This window comes from Halictus rubicundus, chromosome 4 (genome assembly GCF_050948215.1).
Source record: "Halictus rubicundus isolate RS-2024b chromosome 4, iyHalRubi1_principal, whole genome shotgun sequence".
NCBI classification, from domain to species: Eukaryota; Metazoa; Arthropoda; class Insecta; order Hymenoptera; family Halictidae; genus Halictus; species Halictus rubicundus.
In genome coordinates, this window is record NC_135152.1 from 5,683,542 (window position 1) to 5,700,994 (window position 17,453).

The 17,453-nt window shown below is 44.9% G+C and overlaps 1 protein-coding gene across 4 annotated transcripts in view; it reads left to right on the top strand.

Annotated features, from left to right (window-relative positions):
- Nucleotides 1-17,453, top strand: part of Antp (homeotic protein antennapedia) — a 210,054-nt gene that overhangs the window by 98,373 nt on the left and 94,228 nt on the right. The window contains exon 1 of one of the 4 annotated variants that reach the window (XM_076786431.1): nt 266-297. The exons of 2 other annotated variants lie outside the window; for them this stretch is intronic. The gene's annotated coding sequence lies outside the window, so the exon portion shown is untranslated. Of the gene's footprint in view, nt 1-265; nt 298-2,375; nt 3,206-17,453 lie in introns of those variants that run through there. One more of the 4 variants, XM_076786434.1, reaches the window with a different exon arrangement.

The window sequence follows — 17,453 nt, forward strand, 5'->3', positions numbered from 1 at the left end:
TGGTTTGCGCGTAACGGCAGTTTCCGAGTGTCACGCGTCCGCCGGTCGTTCTTTACGGCCGGCTGTAAAAGTAGCAGCCAAGATCGCCAGAAAATCGGTGGCGACGACTCGGTCCCGATCTCGCTCGACCCGGTGAATATTCTCTATTCCACGCCAAGAGCAAAGCGGGCCGGGTTTCTAGTTCACAAGATCGCGCCGTTTGTTACACGCGAGCCCGGATGGCGTGGGGTGTGATAGTGCAACATTGTACCAACACACTGCAATTTCCGTAGCGATATATTACCGCTCGCGATCCAAGTATGTATTACTTGGGGCCTCCGTCGAATGTCGGCGACGCGACGGCCCCCGAGTCCTGACTCTCGGTGCGCTGCGAGCGAGCGAGCGGGCGAACGGCGAGTTTGATTTGTCGGCAGGGAGGCAAGAACGATCTGCTCGCTGTCTTTTGTGCCCCGACCGTGCGGCAGAAATCACTGCCAATAATAAGCAGCCTCGCGACGCACCGTTGCATTACGCGTAATGGATTATTTCGTGTTCGGGGTCTAATACGCTGTAATCAGTAGCTCGTTCAGCGAAGGCGTCGCTGAATTTACATTCGAAACGTTTACTCTCACGCGGAAACGGATTCGAGGTACAGAGTGCTGCTCGGTAATGCGTAGTCATTTTCTGAAACAAGTTCCTCATCACTATCATGTGTTCTATTAAATTAGAGGCGAGCCTAAGTGCCCGGGAAACTTGCACGTTTATTATTGAGTTATCGTCCGCGGCTGGTTTGTGTCCATCGGTTTTCGTTCATCATACAATTACCGTTCACCACGACGTCTATATTTCAAGTCTACATCAAAGTTTCTAACGCCCATAATTCAAATTTTCAACGGTTGTACTCAGTCTCAGATCTCGACAGTCATATTTAAAATTTAATATTGCTAACGGTCATATTTAAAGTTTAAAATCCTAACTGTTATATTTAAAGTGTTGTAATTACAAAATTACAAAATTACAAGAACAATTATTCACACATTGAAGAACACAGAAAATAAATTTCTGAATGGGCCCGTTTGTCTCCAGCAGCAGTAGGACCGAAGCAGAAATGGTACTCCGACTTTCTGCACACGTTCGCAACGGAACTTTTTCCGGAGGATCTGGCGAAAATTACACGGAAAATTCGACTGTAATCTCGCCGTAGGATCGACGCGCACGACACGACGTCCAGCGCTGGACGTCACGACGCACTATATCACGCACCGCGTCGGAACGTGTTACAATGGTAACACGCCCGTACCCGGGGCAATACATTATGTTACGTCCGCGTCCCCAAGTATTAGCCGTGGCTCCTTCAGCGCGAGTGGTGGCGCACACCGTGGCTTTCGGCCCCGTCTTCGGAGGTCGGCTGAAAGCTTTCTTCTCTCCGGCAATTACGGATAAAACCGTGGCCACCGTGGTCCCGAAATCGAGAAATGGTCAGCATCGATCAGGCCGGCCGACAAACAATAATAGCTGTCGGCGTCGATCCTCCTGGCCCGCGCGCGTTCCAATAGGGAGAAATGATAGAGTAGACTTGGGGATCGAAAGTGGATTCGTTTCTACCTTTGATCTTCGTTTCCTCAACGTTCCCTTTAGGTGGTCGAGCTGCGTTGACCCATAGTGTCCGTCTACTATCAACAGTTTTGGTTGAAGCTCGACTAACTCTTAGTGAATTCTCCGTAAAAGTCGTTAATACAGTTTAATAATCAAGCCTAGTTACTTGTATAATACCCTTACAAGAATCTTCATTTCCACTTCTCCGGTAATTTATCTATCGGTAGATCAACGGATGTAAAAGAATCATCGTATCCCGCTGAGAGGCCCGAGACCTGCACGTTGTCATTCTAATTAGTCGCCAGCCAGATGCGTATTAATTCTCCGCGGTCAATTAATAATACAGCTTCGCCAGGCTCGTTAGCATACCGTATCGCCGATAAGGATACCAAACGCGAAGAGTACCGTCTATTATTCGCACATGGAAAAGCAAACCGTTCCATTCCTCTTCTCGGCACGTGTGTGCTTTATATAGGGGTACCAGTATGACTGGTGCTATAATTACAAAGTCCTTTGCCCTTTTACCCGTGATCCTCGAAAACAAGGTGGGCGCGTTTGCTGGCGATTCAACGCCGGCATAGGTGTGTCCGTGCGTTTTCTCGGTATCCGGCGGCCGGCCGGCCGGTGTGGGTGCGTTCCCGTGTTTCGCGCTCCTTCCTCCTTCACCGGCGCTGCCTGCCATCGTATCAACATCGCACTTCATAATCCTGGCAGTGTTTCTGCGCGTCTCGATCCGTTACCTCAGCTCGATCGGCTGGGTTCTCTAGTACCCAGTTCTCACTCTCGGTCTCCTAACAAGTCCCCAATCGCGCGCGCCAGTCTTTCCATTGAACAGCTTCGGTGAACAACCAAGTAACCAATCAGTGGCAGTCTTGCGATTCAACACCTGGAGTGAACATCAAGATCCCCGATCAGTACCAGTCTTTCGATTGAACACCTTGAGTGAACGTCCAGCGAGGTGATCGGTTTGCTTATACGCAATGCTAATTTAGACTTTGAAGCTTGACGTGGTTCACGAGACTGTAACGACGGTCAAGTCTCGGAACTATTGTTTCAAACTTTTCGTTGTTCAACGAGCATGTTACGAGTATGTACAAGTGGTACGGTTAAGTGATTCTTCGGTGTCTCAGTGTGTGGATAAATCCTGAATCTTCGCAAGCTTTTCAATGGAGCGAGTTAAGACGCCTTGGTCCCAGTGAGTCGATCGGTTTGCTCGTCGTCGGTGCTAATGGATACTTCGAAGTTTGATATAGTTGAGCTGCTTCCTCGAATAAATCCGGAATCTTTAGTTTTCAATGCATCAAGGCGAAACACCTTGGACTCTGTGAGTTATCCAATATTGTTCATCGGCGGCGCTAACCAAGGCTTCGAACTCTGATCTAGTTCATGTGACGATGATCAAGATCTGCCCCTCTAGTATCTCAGATTGCTAATAAACCTCCTGTCATCATCAGTGCTAATCGGACCTTCAGGATCTGATGCCGGTTCATGTAACCAATGTGCCCAGTTCAAAGTGTCCCCGCAAAATGATGAAGTTGATACTAGTGTCAGTGGATCCTCCAGAGCCTAGCAGAGCCTAGCACTACCTAGCAAAGCCTAGGACAGCCTAGCAGCGTCTCCAGGATGGCAGGTACGAGTGATCGCAGCGTTTTCGTGGGTTTTTCGGGGTCCCCCATCAGCGAGGACGGTCTCGCCTGCAAAAAAGTTCGTTACAATTTGCTCGGTTGATAGGATCGTGGCTCCGAGAAATGGAGCAAAGGGACACACGAGCTCTTAAAGACGTTCCGACTGGGGGGGCCCCGGAGCGGTTCCGAGGCTCGCCGAACATCCAGAATGCTTATCTCGAAATAGATCGCGAGAATTCGGTGGACGAGGAGCCGTAGCCGAGCCACGGAAGGTACGCGGGAGCCGAGGAATGCGCGGCCGTCGGTTTTTCCTAGTTAAATCCATTCCCGACGGTTTCTCCGCGGCCGCCACTATATCAAGCAATACGCATTTCTCTCGTGCCAAAGTGAAACGCCATTTCTATCCGTCAGGCATCGAGCCAGCCGTACCCGGGTGAACTCCGTGCACTTCTTGACCCTGATTTTTTAGTATCGTGCGCCGCGCGTTCGGACGGTTTTCTAGGTTCGTAATGGCCGGCCGTAAATCACCGGGAACCTCTGAATCCGCTCATTTCAGTAAACCGCCGCTTCTGCTACAGATTTCTTGGGAAACGCCGTGCCAACACACAGGAAGGACCTTCGGAACTATACTCGTCACACTTTCGAAGGTCCTAACTGAGATACGCAAGCTTGGACAATGACATTCAGAAAAATTGACCGTCCCGTTTTATTCGTCTTGTTGGAGCAATGGTGTGATGGATGTTGACGTTGATCGGATACGTTGATGTTCATGTTATCTTCAACTAATGGAGTCAGTGTTCGGCACTTCATCAATCTTTCTCAGCCTAATGTACTGTTTGAATCAATGGGATTTAATTATAGACTACCGGTTTTAGTTGCGTCGTCTGAGAATGTACTAGACTCATCAATAAACCTTGTCTCATATGTTATGATTCAAAGACAACTTGCTGAATCAAGCTTCATACGGCAGTAGAAGAATTTAAGAGTATCAATACATTTCTTACAACTTGATAAAACCATTAAAGAGAGGAATTCCTATTTGGTTTCCATGTCTTGCAATTAATCCAAACAATTTCTATTTCGTATAAAGATCCGCAGTCCATCTGTCAGTTTCAATGCGCCTGTTTATTTATAATATACTTACAGTCGTATCTGCGACATTCAGTCAAATGGTACTTCATAGTTGCCGTCTGTCAACAAGAATATCCAAGAAATGTTAAAAATAAATTGGAATTAAGTAGCTGGGAATCTAAACAATGAAACGAGAATATTACCCAGACCCTGGCACAGACTTTAAATTGAACAATCCACGAAGGATTAATACGTTTAATAATTGTCATAGACATTAAAAAATCATATCTTGCAAAATTGTTTGAAATCCTTTGTTCTGAAGTCATCTTGAAAACTTGGCCGTCCATAGGGGAAGCGTTGTGTCTAGCCCGGGCAATCGTGTGAGGGTTAGGCGAGTCCGTGGAGCAGGTTGGACTCGCTTCTAGCGTAAAAAAATGTGCGAGCATTTGGCAAGAGGTCAGCTCTAAGCCGCAATCTTTCACTGTAGGCAGCCTAGCGACAGGAGGGGGGGTTCGAGGGGAGGTCGAAGAAGGAAGGGTTGGTGGGAGGCTAGACGTAATTTGCCCTGGGGGCCCCGTGGGTGGTTGCTTGATTCTTGGTTGTGCTGTGCAGGATTGGTCGGACGTCTGACAGTTGACGGATGACGAGGCGGCCTTCCAAGCTCTCCCCTTTTACGCCCTCGACGGAGAGGTTCGCCTCGGTCTCTCGGCTCGGGCTCGGGCTCGGGCTCGGGCTTCGGCTTCGGCTTCGAGGCAACGTCCATTATCCGCCGCGAGGCAAGGCTGAGCCGGGCGTAACGGGATTATTAACTGAAATAGGCGTATAAGTCATGTGTCTTCGTCTTCCGTGCCCCTGCCCCCGAAACTGCCCCCCCCCCCCATAACCTTAGAACTGCTCAGCCTCGGGCCGTTACGCGAAGGACCGGCTCAACGGACCCACCCGATGGAAAATGTCGAAGAAACGTTACTCCTTGCCAATAAATAAAATTATTTATCGCTTGCGCCGTCGAGATTCCCGCTAAATTACCACGTTCGACAAAGACATTAAAAATGTGGGTTTGAGTAAGTGGACATGGTTATCTCGAAACGCTCGAACGTCTCGAGAAGCATGAATGATGTGGAAAAATATGTTTTAGACCAGAGTTGTAAGCACATTTCTAAAGGAAATACGTCACGAGATTTTGTGTGACCTTGACATGACCTTGGAACGTTTTGCAAACATATATGTACCTTATCTACATTTTTGATGAGATAGCTTTATTAAATACACAATTGATACGAAACTGATAGTTTTGTAATAATCTTGAAGGCCTAAGCGACGTTGAATAATTTTATAAAATATTTTTATCCTTCCCTAGTGGGAATTAAAGGAAGCTTGTCAGTAGATCGTGGACCTATATGCAAAATAAAAATGATCTGTCTCAATGGACAGGGGCAAGACAAAAATGTCTTTCTCCTTTTAATAATTATAATTGATTTAATATAATGCATTGGTATTTACAAACGTCCTTTTCATCTTTTTACTATTATAAATTGAACTCACCCACTTCTCTCCTAAATGCATAAAAACCGCAGTCCAAAAATCAATGTTTGAATTCAGTCCTGTCAGTTTTTTTCTGTGTTGAATTGTTTCCGAAGGGAAGGGAGTCGCATGACCGATTAAGGGTCAACCTGGACGGTGTGTGGCGAGACACGGGGTCCTTGGAAATTAGAGAAATTCCGTGTCCCTTAGCCGCGAGAATTCTCAGCGATGGCCGGCGGATAAGCCGCGGCACGCAGCGGAGATGCGAATCTCCGCAACCGGCGAGTGGAAACATTAAAAATAATTTCTACTTCTCGGTGGGTTTATTCACTCGACGCGGGCCCGGCCGTGACTCATCCGACTTATCGCTCCTTGATCGTGATTGCCTTCGTACACGCGTAAACGCTTTTCACCTCGTGAGAGAAGAAAATGGCTCCCGGGGATCGGGGCTCTCAAGTTTGGCACCTGCCGGAAACCCGTGCAGTCTCACCAGGTGGATTGTGCGAACTATAGCCGGTTATCTTTCCAGTTTTCGAAGTTGGCGATCTTGAACTCTGCTGGGACCTCGATTTCTAGAATAAGAGAGACATCAACGATTAGAATAGTCGTTTGTCTTGACATTTCAGTGGAATTCTATTATGGAACTTTGCAATTTCACCTGTGTAGGCATTCATAGTGGAAGAGACAATTGTTTCTTTCAAACTCTCCAATTAAAAAACAGTCATAATTGATGGCACAATTTTTAAGTCGGAATAACTTTTTTATAGATGGACCAAATCACTTCAGTTTTTACGTTAACCTAGATGGACTAGTTTATTACATGATGTGCAACGAACATTTTGCAAAAATTGCATTTAGTTTGAATTTTATTTGGGCTAGTGACAAAAATTTAAAAACTATGTTTCGTAGATTCATGTGAGTCGTATAATGAATATACTGAAAGTTTTATTGTAATTGATTAATCGTCACGAAAATAACACCATGGGGAAATAGTCAATCCAGCAGGACAACAAACAGGAGGTTCTTCAGCCTATACCGAAGGATAGACGAAAAAAGGGTAGAGAATCTAAGAAGAATTTCATCAACTATGCACTCTCCAGTTGTCTCCAAAAGAATGCCACCTAAATTCTGTTTTGGACAATGCATTCCGTCGCGGAAGCGCATCGTCCTCGAATGTCATTGGTCGCAAAGAGGGCAGAGATTTTTCAATAACTGTTGTAAGATCGGTGCAAGGCGGCGTCCGATAAGCTGGTTGTCGGATCGCGATTTTTCGATGCCGCGGCCGCGATAAAACACCTCTTGCGCGGCAATGATGCGGATCTGGAGGCGATGCGCGAAATGTTCAGCAACAGAATCCGCGCTTCGTGGCCGAGCGTTAAAGCCGCGCGCAACAGCTACAACGCCGGTGTCACGTTTATCTGACCGGCGATCGCCGGAGCAGCGCAGCGCAACGCGATTGCAAGGACCACTGCGTTGGACCACGGCGCTCGAACCTAGAAGAGTGAGAGAGAGAGGATACCGAACCGAGTGTTCAACCGGCAAACATAACCGGCAAACCGGTTGAACTCCTCGCCGGGTTTCCTGCCCGATCCCCGTCCCTGGAAAACCGAACAGTTTTCTGCGCCTGAAATTCGATTTCTTGCCCGGCATTCCTAAGCGAATTATACTTTGAGCGAGTACGTGACCTCTTTGCACCGTGATCGGCAATTATAGATCTCGTTGAATTTTTGCTGAACGCTTCGAGAGGTGTTCGCAGCAGTCGAAGTAATCGGAAAGAATTTTTATAGAGCTAGATGGCTTTGTATTTATAGGATTCCCGATGATAATCGAACGCAACGGTCGGATGGTGTTTATTAATTTTCGTTTGACACATAGACTCTTGTGTTTTATTTGTAATGTCGTATTTTAAACATGTGGATATAATAGGGGCTGGTTAACATTGCTCACCTGCTCGTGCTAGTCGCCCGATATAGACGGACGATGTTCACGTGACTGAACTCGAAGTCCAACTTCGAAGCAAACGTTCAGTTGCTCGTTGAAAGGAAAATGAAATATGCTGAAACGTTAGGAATACGTGTGATCAAGTCCGAATAGGAACAAGTACAAGTCATAGACGAATGATTAGACTGCGGGTTTTATGCATTTATGACAAAACTGAATAGACCAAATACAAGAATGAAAAGACAGAAGAATTTGGAGGTATTGTTATATCATTTTCCACTTTTGAAGATAATTGAAAGAGAAAATGCATTCTCATTTAACTTCGATTTTTGACAATTGACAATTTCTATTTTACATGTGGACCCGCAGGTTTTAAAAAAATGTAGAAAAATTCTGGAATACGTATTGAAATTCCTACTTTAACATTATATTCGTTGGGAAGAAAGAAATTCGAGAGTGAAATTTCTTTCCGGACATAAACGACCCAGGTTGCCCACGGAGGGTTAAAACACAGAATAAGTAAATTTTCACATGAATGTTCAAGATGTAGATGCTCCGAGTCGAACGAAACTTCAAGTTCGATGAAGCTGCAGGATCCTGAAGTTACAAGTTCGAAGTGCAGCTGGTTAATTGAGTTATCGCGTCTTCGAAGTCCGCTTTGAAGTCCTTCAGAGTTAAGCATTCAGCGAACGTCTAAAGAACCTCGGCAGGATGTCGGTTTTTGCGTTCGCTGGTGAACAGTTAGCGAATTGTTTCCAGCGGCTACATTCCTTAAAGAGCGTCCCCAGGCGTCCGCGGTTGGCTGGGAAACGAGCGGGAAAATATTCATAAATAATTGTTCGCGAGAGATGCGAGATAGCCGGCCATTTAAGCAATGAATATCTGATGATTTCCGCTCGAATTTCCTCAAATCTGTTTCGCGGAGCGTGTCCTTTTTTTCTCGTGCGACGGGGCGGCGCAAAAACGAGGGAAATTAGCGTCTCCATCACTTACCACGCGAATTACAAACGGCTGCGTGTAAAGCGGTTTGTTTCTTCTCCTCGCAATTTACCAGTGCACTTTGCTCTCTTTCTCTGCGTGTATGTGTACGGTGGAAGCGTTAAGCACGCTAAACACGTTCCGCGAACCCTAGAATGTAAACAGGAACAGCGTAAGCCCGCGCCGAGGAGGGTAAATGAAATCCGAGCGCACACGGCGATCGGCGTGCAGTTTTTTCTGCGGGGGATGGCCTAACGCGGCGCGAACCACTAATTAAGATTATTCCTACGGTTTATCGCGGTGGCCGGGGCGAGTACAGCTCGCCTCTCATTGTGCAGTTTCGGTGGAAGTTCGTGATGCGTGAGAAAACGGACACGAACCGGCATCCCGGTTCGTGGCGCGATTAAATCTTCGCCTTTTCCACGTTACGTGTATCGTAGCGCTTGTAAAAACGGTTATGTGGGCTAATTGGTCGTCGCTGATATTTCTTTTTCTCTCCACCCCCCTCTGATTCTCCTTCTTCGTGCTTCTCTCACGACTTCTTCTCTCCCTCTTCGTTTTCTCATTCTCTCTCCCTCTCACTCTCTCTTCGAGTCTCCTTCATCGTGTTCTCCTCCGACTCTCCTTGCACCCCGGTCTTTTTGCTTTCGCTCGGTTCTACGCTCGGTTCCTGCAATCCTTTTTCGTCGTCACGTCACAATTTCCTCCTCGGTCCCGGCTCCCATGAGTTACAGCATCCATGAGGAGTATTACTACCTGTCGAACCCGACTCGTACACTCTACCCCGGCCTATCATTTATCATCTCATTTTATAGTCAACCGATCGCCGGACCCCGCCGTAGCCGATAGCGTTTACGCTAGCCAACGACGGCAATCTGACATAGCGTTGCACACCCTGTGGAGCCAGACGAACCTGGAAACGGAAAAATGAGCGCCGCGTCGTCGTTCGGTTTTCTAATACTGTCGGGACTACCTTGTTTTTCATTGACATTGCCGATTTGTTAGGGCAGCACACCATATTTTAACGCTGGAACGGCAGCAGTTGTTGAAACGACGAGCTCCGAGTTTTTTCACCCTTTTTAAACACATGAGCATGAGAATTACACACTTTTAAATGAGGAAAAATATTTTTATGAAGAAACAGGTCACACGAGATGAAATGGTTCGTTCAGTAAATCGTCTGATATCACAAGATTTAAATGTTCCAGTCGTCATTCGTATTAGTTATCCAGGGTTAATATATAATTGTTCAACTTGCACTAAATAGACTGTAAATTCTTCTGTAAAATAAAATCTTCTAAGAATTGTTTATGAAAACAAACGACAGTTCTCTGTCAACCGTTCATTTCTTCAAATTTATAGGACTGTTTATCGTAAATGCTATAAATCTAAATATATAGGTGTATTGAACAGTGATCGGCTATCTGTTGGAACATCTAACAACTGTTTACGTACAAACATTTTCCAAATGACTTTAGATCTATGCTCGAACCGTACGAATTATCTGAACCGCATTTAGGAGATAAAAATTGTGAAAGAAAGATTGTATTTATCAACTATTTATCATCCTAACGATTCATTATACTCGAGCTGCTTGTTAAGTGGCAACTTTGCAAGTAACGACGAATAATTAATGAAGATAGAATTGCCGTTCGTTTCGCTGATAAATGAAAATGATGTATTATTATAAAACGGAACATCCACAACTCCAAAATATTTACATTAGATAAACGTGTAACAAGGAATACGTTGAATAAACAGGAACGACATTTACTGGTTGAAACCAATAAATCTCACCTAACAAAAACGTTACAAAAATCTAAATACAATTTTCTAATAAAAACGAAATTATTCGTGGAATGAAAAAGGGAATAAGAAAAGGTCCTACAACTCTGCTCTCTAGGAACAAAGTAAAATGGCGATAAATTAAATTTAAGCAACAGGAACGAAATGAAATTGGACTTTCTCTCTTAAATTCCTCTAATATCTTCACAGTTTTATATTTTACCGTTTCAGTTTCGTCATAAATGTATAGAAGAATTAACTCGTAATTTCTTAATACAAATATCAGTGCATAGAATAAATGACGGTTGAACCAAATCTATTGCGTCGAACAAAGCTATGGTATGACGTTGTTCCCGAGTCCAGTGTCCAAAACAAGTTGGCAAGGCAGACGAGAGTAATATACCGATCAGAAATTGGTCAGAGTTTAAATCCGTCGTTTCGATGCGGGACAAGACGGCATGATGCGCGATGGATCATCTAATCGTTATTCATCGAGCGCCGGCCATTCCGTGCAGCGACGGATCAGCAGGAAAGGTTAGAGAGGCGCCTTGACGCGAAAACCGGCGTGCCATCACGTGCACGTGCTCTATTCGCCCCGATCTCTAATAATATACTTTAACACCTCGCTGGTCTCGTCTGGCAGACCACCCAAATGATACCGTCGAGCGATTTGGCCACGCGAATGGTGGGCCTGATTGGTATTGCGGGAACAGCGAACGCGCAAACAAACAGTAGGTCGACTGACGTGATTGATAATCACCGCCACGCGCCGTTCCTGGACAAATACGATCGTCCAGAAGGCGACAGGACCGCCCGCAGTTCAGCTCGATCCCGCTGCCATAATTCCCTGTGTACTTCGCGTCCAAGTCCAGTCAGGAAACGAATGCGCGCAGCGAGTTGCTCACGTTGCTGGAAAGAAGACCAGCGGGACGGCAAAGTGGAGTCTGATTATTGGTTATTAGAGGACTGCGTATTTGATTCCTGCGTCACGATTTTTATTTTGCGTATAGATCCGCAGTCTAGTTGCTATTGGTCGAAGTGACAATGTCAGCGAATCAAATTATGAAATGGTAGGACCATCTCTTGCCCCTATGCCGTACCTATAGTCTTCTTTCCAGTGTATTTCTTGGATACTGAAATGAAATTAGAAATAGTTGTAGAAATTGAGTTTCTTGAGATTGCCCATTTTCTGTTTTCGTTTATTATCAACGAACAGTGTACAATCGTATCGATCGATCTGAGCCATGTAAATTTAACCGTGCACCACGCTGACTCACTACACCGACTGGTCTCGTTGGAAGGAGTACAAAGCTCGACGGGACTCTGGGAAAAAAAGCACCGTACCGATTGCACCGCCGGAAAAACGTGCCGGTTACAATGTTGATAACGGCCACGCAATTATGCTCGCGGAGAAAAAGAAATACGCGAGCCGGATCGAAGCGGATCGCACGAGTATTGTAAGACCGCCCGCGGAGCACTGTACCACGCATAATGCAAGCGACCAGCAAGAAAGCTCGCGATTTTCGCATTCTGTCTCTCGTTGGGAACTCCGCACACGCGTTCCAGCCGTGGAAACCCCGCGATCGTTGATTTATCGCCGTCAAGAGAATTTCAGAAATGCATTGGGACGTCTTTTTGCGGAGGCCGAGCTGGCTCGATGCGTTCTTCTTCGTTTGGTGGAATTTCGACTTTTCTTTGTCTTTGCGTTGTTCGGTTCCCCGAGAAATTAACAGTGGAATTGTCCCGCATTCGATTGCAAGACTGTTCGTTTGAATTCTGTATAATTTGTATTGTAATGCGAATGAAAGAAGCGAAAAAGAGAACGTTTTTCGAATGTCGACACAAAATAAAAATTATGCAAGGAAAATTCTGGAAGAAGGCACTGTGAACCTGATAGTTGTACTGTTAACACATTCGTCACAGCCGACGTACGTTCACGTCATTTCAAATCGTACTTCTGGTTTCCGACTATCTAAATTTACGTAATTTTAAATTCTGTTCCCGGTTGCTGCTGACGTGAGTTTACATGTTTTGCGCTTTTCTTAACGGAGAATATTTTACTTGAAAAACAACTTGTGTACACTCTGGTATTTCGAAATAAATTGTGTCAGTTTTCTCTCGGGGTTGCTGACGGAAAACTGTGGCAAAAAGTATTTAAAAAAATGATACCCAGCCGTGAGTACTACTAGAGAACCGACGCAAATTAGTTTTCTTAAGACAGCTAAGGTATCATGTCTAGAAATGATCTGTTTTTATTTAACCAGATACATGAAATGAAAAAGTTATATGGCAGTATTCAGACGGTCGTTTTCCCATAAGTTGGTTGAGGTTAAAGGAGGTGAACTGTGAAATGGTGGACTGTTTATTGGCACAGTCAGTAATTTAATCGCTGTATTAATTGCGGATTGGCTCGGTAACTCGTTCGGATCAGGACCTGGAAAGTTCCGTCGGTCGGATTTCGAAACCGCCTCGGCAGAGTTCGTGAAACTTTTACGTGGCTCGTCGTGCGAGGCCCCCTTTCGTCGAGGCATAACCTTAATTAGCATTTCCGTACTAAACGTATGCACAATTTGTCCGATATTCGATGTAAATAACGAACGCGCCCGGCTACCGGCGCGGCGCGACGAGGCGAGCGGTTATTTGCATACATGAATATTGAGATGCTGATATCGGATTAAGTGACAACTATCTCGGATAATTGCCTAAAAAACTCGGGGCAGCGGGGCGGTGTTCGTTTAGTAGCGATTTGGCAAAGGGAACCGGTTATCGCCGATTATCATGTCAGGTTCACCATTTTTTCCGCCTTAATCGGGATTTCGTCGTTGATCGTGTCCATTATGCTAATGAAACGCGGGTTCTCCGGGTTTTTTTTTGGCGCCGAGGATTCGAACGACCCGCGTTGACGTTGGTTGGCAAGCCTGACGGTGTCACGTGGAGTCTGAGTTTCCGCGGATTTCCCCGATTTCCCGCCGAATGAGGCCACGGCCACCTATCGAAGCCGGAAGGAACCCCGAGGAAGCGGATGTTGCGGAAAAGCACGAGAGATGGCGTGCAGAGTGATTCGAGGTCGTGGAACAGAGGCCATCGGGTGTTTCAGTGCTGCCACCTTCTGGTGGTTCCCTGTAAATTCAAGGCGGTACTGACCTGCGCGTGTCCCGCACCATCATAACACACAGACCGAACGCCATGCTGCCAGAAGATTTATGGGCCGTATCATGGCGCGGCATCTAAACGATTATTTGCTGTTAAACGTAAACGGCTTATAAAAACGAGCCTGCATAATAGAGTAAATATAGGCTCGATGCTCTCGGCCCCCGGTAAAATTTATAGACCCACTTAAGACGATCTTGTATCGACGCTTGAGCTGACCGGTAACCCTTAACCCTGACCAGGAACTGATCGTTTCTCAGGCAACGGGGCGAAACCCACCACGCCAATTAATTGCAAATTTTTCAAACTTTAATTCGAACGCTTTTTCATTAAATTCATTCCATCCTGGGCTGTTGTATTGAAGAAAATATTGGCCTCGTGCTAGGCGCCCGCCGTATTGATTCTTGACACTATTTTATGTTTTCGCTTTTGAGGCTTTGTTTTCGAGAAAATCAAATTTAAAGATCTGTCGGATTCGCGTGCTTTAGTATATGCAGGAAGTAGAATTGGTTGGTCATGATTACACGCGTCAGACGATTCCTATCGAATAATTTATTCGCTGCATTTTCAGACTCGATTTTCTCGAAAACGAAGCTTCAGATAAACAAATTCTATTCTATATTTTCGACTTATTTTTTCATGTAGAATCACCCCTCCGCGATTAGATGCCCTGTATATATCAAAGGCATTAATAATTTTCTCTCAAATAACAATCCCCAAAGTTCCTCGAAATAATTTGCCAGCTTACGAATAAAAAATGTCCTGTTTATTAAAAAATTGATTAGGGAAATCCTCAATCCCCACTTTCACAACAGCCCAAGTCGCTGTTAACGCTGTTTTGTTCGATAATCGACTGTATCAAATTTCCCGGTTAGATGACGCTCACACTTCACGATTCCGTGGATTCCGTTCTCCGAATCCTAATTGGCAGCCTAGACTCTCGAACCGCGAGAGTATTAATTACTGAAAATTACAGCTCTCGCGTAATTTATGTGCCACGGCTAATAATCATCTTGTTCCTCGGAAGATAATCCTGTTGCGGATATCAGTGGAACAATCGTCAATTACGAAAATCGAACGTAGTGCCGCGACAAATGGCGCGCGCGCACCGTGCAAGATAATATTCGCTGTGAACATCGATTATTGCTGTTAGGCTTTTGACGTTAGGTCAATAGTTGAGAAGCGCGGAGCAAACAACTCGGGCGGCTCGATTAAACATTCAGACGTCTCGATCGTCTAGCTCGTATATTAGGCACGTGCTTAGAAACGGAATCGAGCGCCTCCTATGAAGAACAATAATTTATTAAACGGATACGTCATCGCCCTGTTGCGATAGTCGCGCGTTTCCCTCATTGAGAGTCAGAGGAGTGAATCGGGCCATTTGAATAACAAACGGTATGCAAATTCATTTGCCCTGCAGTCGTTTAGTCCTCGTACGAATTTATCTCCCGCGGCATCCGAAAATACACCGTGGCCGTTTTCGAACGGCACCAAACAGCACCTCCGCAAAACATAACTGCAGTATGGCAACAACCTCGATTTTATTTAACCGAGCATTCCCTCGCGATTTCAAATACTTACTAACGGAAGGAAGCATCGGGCGACGTGTTAGGCCTATTTGGATGACGGAATTAATAAATGGTAAATTGACAATTTACGAGATATAAGAAAATTAATTGAATTAATCTCACAAGAATATATTTAGTTTTTTAAAACCAACTCGACTTAAGGTTTGATCTAACATTTTATTAAGTCCTTGTACTATTTCTTTGTCGTCGAATGTTAAAAGAAATTAACAACAAATATAAATAATTTGATTCCTGTAGGAGTTTATCAATAGCAAAAAGTTCATTCGCCATGGCTGTGAACAAAATTGCAACGTAAGGGGTTCAAATATTTTGCTCTGGCTTTATTTGATTTTATTAGGTTAAAAATTCAGCAGAAAGGGTCCTAAGGCGACAGCGAATTATTTTGATCGCATTAGGGTCCGAGCGATCGTAAATCACGGCGGAATAATTATATGGAGGTTTGATTAACGGGTGTCCAAGGCGGTTTCCCGAAAACTCTGAGAGACGAAAACGCGGAGATTTATCGGAAATTCGCCGGACTCATTGGTAGCAGCGTCGGCGTAACAACAATACGGAATAAATTACCATATAAATAGGTTCGCCGTTACACTGTGTTTCCTTGTAGGAACCTGGCCGCTCTACTCTCTTCGTTAATCCGGCCCCGGACTCTACTCAGAAATACCATCGGCAGGGAAACCTCTTAATGTTCTATTCTTACATCTCGCAGCGAGACCCGAGACTCGTGATAGCCGGCAGCCTCCAAGAAGATTTTAATTAAGCCCGCCCTTCCAATGTTTCGTCTGATTGGATGAGCTAATCCCGTTCCGTTCGTAGAAAATTTAGGGTTTCCCTTCCGCCAGAGGACAACCCCGGCCGTCTTGGACGCCCGTTAACATTTTTTCGCGGCCTACTAAGAAAATTATCATGATTTATACCGGGCCGATAAATAAACCCACCCCGCGGGGCTACGTGGCGTTTCGTCTTCGTGGTTCATCTTCTTCGGTATTTTTAACCGTCGAAGGTTCTTACGATACTCTTTTGTTGCTCAACTATTTTCCTGGAGAGGATGAAACATGTTTTTACGATTTCTACTTAGGATGTGATAGAAATGTGAACATTGATATTGTATTTTTAATTTGCGTCGAATTTCCAAAATTTAAAGGGGTGGACAGAGTCTACCGAATCTCGTACAGACTTGGAGTGAATTTTCAAAATAAATTTCAAACTTGCGACACCCCAATTTATATATTTACTTATCCATCGAATCGGTGAATAGAAAACAATTTTTCTTTGCGACAACAAAAATTCAATGATCTTCAAATATTGCATTGCTCTGACGAGCCTAATAGTCTGTTTAAAGGTGAATTTAATGCCAAAAGAGTATAATTCATGTTCCATTTTACTTATTACATTTACACTGTACCTTTTGCTTTCCATTTCGGACGGCCTTCTAAAAATTGTTGAATTTCTAACGAGATATTTAATGAGCTACTATTATCGCCATACGGGGGAGTGTTCGAGGGTTCAGAATTTTTTGTGACCACTCCAGGGAACTTCTTTATTTGTAGAAATCACCTGAAACAGCTTCATCGTTAAGGGAACAGGGTTCAGTCTAGAGCAAACGTTCTCGCCCTAAAACACCCTCGGTAACTGCTCGTTTCCTGATGAGTTTTCCAGAAACGCGGTCGGCATTTTTGTCCATCATCATGGAAGAGCATTTGGGCCTGGTGGGTGGAAAAGTTGTGTAGGGGTGTGGGCTAAAGGGAAAGCAGCACGTCAGGGGATGACATCTAAATCTCCCTTTTCGTTTCACGCTGACTGCCCGCCCTTTCGCTGGCTGCGCTCGCCGACCGGCCCTCCCTTTCCCCTTGCTAGCTGTCTTCAGAGGGGTGGGGTTCTCCGGGTACACTCGCTCGCAAAACCTTTAACCTGCCCTTGGATCTGCTACGGCGGATTAATTGAAAATAAACCGGATCGAATCAATTATTTCGTCCGATGGACCCACCGCTGAAATTGAATAGCAAACTCCATTAAAATAAATGCTAATATCCTCCAGTCGTTAATCTGCGCCTTCAAAAATTGTTTGTCCAGCGAATAGATCTCTTATGAATTATAAACATGTTCCTTGATTATTTCACTGAACAAAATTTTTTCTTCAGGAACGACGCCATGTTTGTCGGTTTCTTTCTGCAAATTATAAAATTTGTAATTGATTTTTGAAAATGTATCGTATCCAATA